The sequence below is a fragment of the Petaurus breviceps genome, unplaced genomic scaffold (genome assembly GCF_028583685.1).
Source record: "Petaurus breviceps papuanus isolate PSGF00001 unplaced genomic scaffold, PetGlider_PUasm1.0 151, whole genome shotgun sequence".
Taxonomy (NCBI): Eukaryota; Metazoa; Chordata; class Mammalia; order Diprotodontia; family Petauridae; genus Petaurus; species Petaurus breviceps.
In genome coordinates this window covers 4,395,324-4,399,280 of record NW_027185712.1, presented here as the reverse complement: position 1 = coordinate 4,399,280, position 3,957 = coordinate 4,395,324, and the positions used below count along the sequence as shown (strand labels likewise).

Here is a 3,957-nt window from a genome sequence, read left to right as displayed (position 1 = left end):
AGGTCAGGCTGGACAAATACTTGATTGTAGCCAGGTTTCCATGGGCTATGGGCAGCAGCACTGAGTTACACAACAAGGGCAACATTCTCCTTTCCACCTTCTGGCAAAACTTTGTTAGATAATGCAAAAGGATGGCCAGCTATTGAATGGTGGTTTGAACCATGAAAGAATAACAACAAATGATGGAATAATAGGTGTGCAATAAATATTGGATTGCTGAATCTTGGACTGGAAAAGGCAGAAAGAGAAAGTAAAACACTAGGACAGAAGGTAGTGGTTGAAAGGCATTTCCATTTAGAATTTTTTTTTTAAATTACACAAGAAATAAGCCTTTAAAAAAAGTCTTCCTGCTTTCTACTTTTATATAGTGACAGCAGAATCCAAAGATAAACTCTGTTCTGTGTATACTGTTTTAAGTTTTATTTATTAATACATGGAACAAATTTGAAGTCTGATTTCACCCTCTTGGCTCCACATGAAGGGAAACAATGCAGAACCACCTAAAATTTCTTCTAAAGCTCTGGGGTTTAGAAATGATCAACGAACAACATTTATTCCACACCTAGTCAGAGACAGCTAAAATGAAGATTATTGTGAGGTTTCTTCTTCAATTACTTCAACTCTGCGAGGCCCATATAATAGAACATATGCTATGTGCCAATCTCCACCACCAGAAAATCGCAAGATATCTTCTGGTGTAATGATGCTGACCTCATCATCATCAAACTTAATCCATTCATCTTGTTTCCTTTTCACCCATTATACATAATGGCCTGAAGAACTAGACCTTCCCTGATGTGTTAGCACTGCTTGTAAATCATAATAACCACATTTATTAGAGCCAATATCATTAGGAAAAGAAAATGGCTCATATTTAACTTCTTTCTGTGCACCACCACTTTTGCTAGATGTCTTTGGCTGTTGATTTACATTTTTGTCTTCTAAATCCTTGAATTTTGACCAAAAGGAGACCATTTTTTTCTTGAAGTTCTGGTGTATATAGTTCATATACATCCAACATAAGAGGAAATTTACCATCCTTAAGAACTTTGGCATTCACAAAAAATCGAACCATCTGAATAGTAAGGTAAGCAGGCAGCCAGCTAATCTTGGAAGATTTCGTGTATAAAGCATTTCTTTGCAATGTTGGAGACTGCTTGGTAATTTCTTCCTGAAGTCTCAATTGAAGTCCTGTAAACAGATACTTAACTTCTTGATTTATAAAACAGCTGAGCTGAAGCTGGTTCTCCTTTCCTTTGGTGGCTTCCTCTTCTTCAGCCTCTGTACATTTCATGGTAGTTTCTAACTGAACACCAAAGAATTGATCAATTAAACTTTTCTTTTTAGAAGGTGCTTGGGCTGCTGCAACAGGTGATACATTATCTGTCTCCATAACAGAATCACCTTCTAAAGCTTCCAGTTTTTGTTGTAGCACCGGCTTCATTTGTACCCAACATTCATTAACATCCTGTTGAAGATATTGTCCTTGATCACCTTTCTCTGCAAACTGTGGGAAAGCCATATGCAAAAACTGCAGTAGAATAATAGGTGGGATACTGGAGGAAGTTTTGTCCATAGAATCAAACAAATCTCTAAGGACTGCAGTGATATACTGTGCCGAGGCCATTTCCCCTGAAGCTCGCAAGGCACCCGCTTACCTTTTAAGGGCATCTTTGAGTTCTGGCACAGATCGGATACACTGAATTGTAGTATTCATGTAACAAGTGTTACCAAGATTTGTCAATCCACATGGCAATTCCATAGCAGATGCTAGCTGTTCTTCCGTCATGTCTTCTACATAACTGTTCTATCTACAGGATCCTCAGGCAGAGCATCTGCTTATCCAATCATTAACAGTCTTTCCACTCTTAATCTTGAGGTTTCCCCAATCGTCATCCTTCAGAGTGCCTCCTTTCACCATAAATTTCTGTCTAGCAGGCTGGACTCCAGTCAGTGCAAAAAGCTAAGCTTTGAATGCCATGGGAGGTTCGTCAGTATTCAGTTCTACACCATCAAACTTCTCTTTTCCCCATTTTACATTAAGTGAGAAGAGCAGCATGGCTGAGGGAAGCAGCAGCACAGGAAGGCCGGGACTGGGGGCTGCTGAGGAGGGGAAGGAAAACGAGAAGAGAGCAGGAGAGGATGCGGCAGCAGCGGCTGCGGAGGCTGGGCGGCTCGGGCTGTGCTTCATATCCGGCGGCAGGCACTTATTATAAATTTTAACTGATTCAATAAGTGTTTGAGAGGAGAAAGAGAGGTGGGATATATCCAGTGGATATAAGACATACTGGGAAATAACTGGGAAATAATGACATACTGGGGGCGGGAGGGGGGGGTGGAGGCAGGGAGAAGGAGGGTGGTAGTCAAGGCCTTAGAATCAAGTTGTAGAAGAACAGAGAAGTTGAAAAACAGAAAGAGATGTGGAATGACAAGAAAATTTAATCAACAACTGGAGAGCAGGGACCAGTCACTTTTTTTGTATCTTCATCACTTAACACCATACTTGATACATAGTCAGTACTTAATAAATGCTTACTGAGCAATTGGCTGAAATAAGTAACAGATCCCAGGTTTGAACCTAGGTTTCCTGATTGACAGTACAATATTTTCTCACTATATCACAATAATCATTGGCATCCTTCTAATGCCCCTCTTCTTTGTGTTCAATCCTTCTAAATACAACCTACCTTCCTTAGTGCCAATGACCCAATGTCTGATCAGAAACCCATCCTGTGTGACTCATTCCCAAAGAATATAATCCTGAGAAGGATTCTGATTATAGCTAATGGAAGTAAGATAGAGTATGTGAAAGATTATTTTATACCAAGACACAGATTTACTACTCATTAGGTTTATACTCATTAGTCAATAGTGTGCTGATAAACACTAACAACTGGTAAGGCATAGTTTTAAGTTTAATGGGAGTAATTTACATTTTTCTCCATCAGTTTCTCAAGACTAGATAACCAACAGAACAATAAATCAAGCTATGATTTATAATTTCCAGATTTCCAACCTGTACATTTTCACAATAACAAACAACAGTTGTGGAGAATTGGATAGAGCTGACTCCAGAACTCCCTTGCATGTGCCCTAAGGCAAGTATTGTAAGCCCTTTCTCCCTTTGGAATTGTTAAAGTAGAAATTTAGTTTGGTATTATGGAGCAGGATTTCTTCACCTGGGGTCTGAATACATAGTTTTATAAATAATTTTGATAAACTGTTTTTCAATGTAATTATCTTCTTTTGTAATTTTCTTTTGTTTTTGTATATTTAAACATATAATTATGACATGGTTTCCTTAGGCTTGACCAGACTGGAAAAGACATCTATGACACAAAAAAGGTTAAGAACTCTGAATGAAGAGAATTTTTACACTGTTATTCCATCAGAATTTATCAATTGCCTTCTCTACGGTAGACACTGCACTAGGTGCTGAAAGGAAGGTTGGTCCAAATGACCTCAAAGATAGTTTCCATATTTGGTTTCTAGGATTCCATGTACCTTTTCATGCCCTCTTTTGCTTAATCTAAAAATAAGGGAGATTTCTAAGGGTTCCAACATTATATGTTCTAGTTTTCTGAGTTTTTGAAGGCCAACTACAATACTGTGGCCAGAAGAAAAAAGATTAGGAAGAGCCTAGATATCTATCTAGCTTGTTTTGAAGAAAAAGGAAAATAAATTACCAGTTCTCTGAATTACATAGGCATTTTTATATTTAATATTTATATTTTTATATTTATATAAACACAAATATATTATATAGTATATTACATATTTTATTTATATTTAATCTTTAAAAATAAAAAGCTGGATTTTGTTTCCATATTACCTTTCAGAGAAAATCCAGCTGAAAAATTATCCTTCAGGAACTAATTCAATGAAGATCAGGCAGTATGCATGTATTAATCACTTACCCAGTGCTAGGCATGGTGCTAAGCTTTGGCAATACAAAGA

General features: G+C 37.6%; 1 pseudogene; it reads right to left on the bottom strand.

The window, feature by feature from the left end:
• Positions 1-402: 402 nt before the first annotated feature.
• On the bottom strand, positions 403-2,135 carry LOC138153560 (ubiquitin carboxyl-terminal hydrolase 14 pseudogene; annotated as a pseudogene).
• Between the last annotated feature and the right edge of the window lie 1,822 nt (positions 2,136-3,957).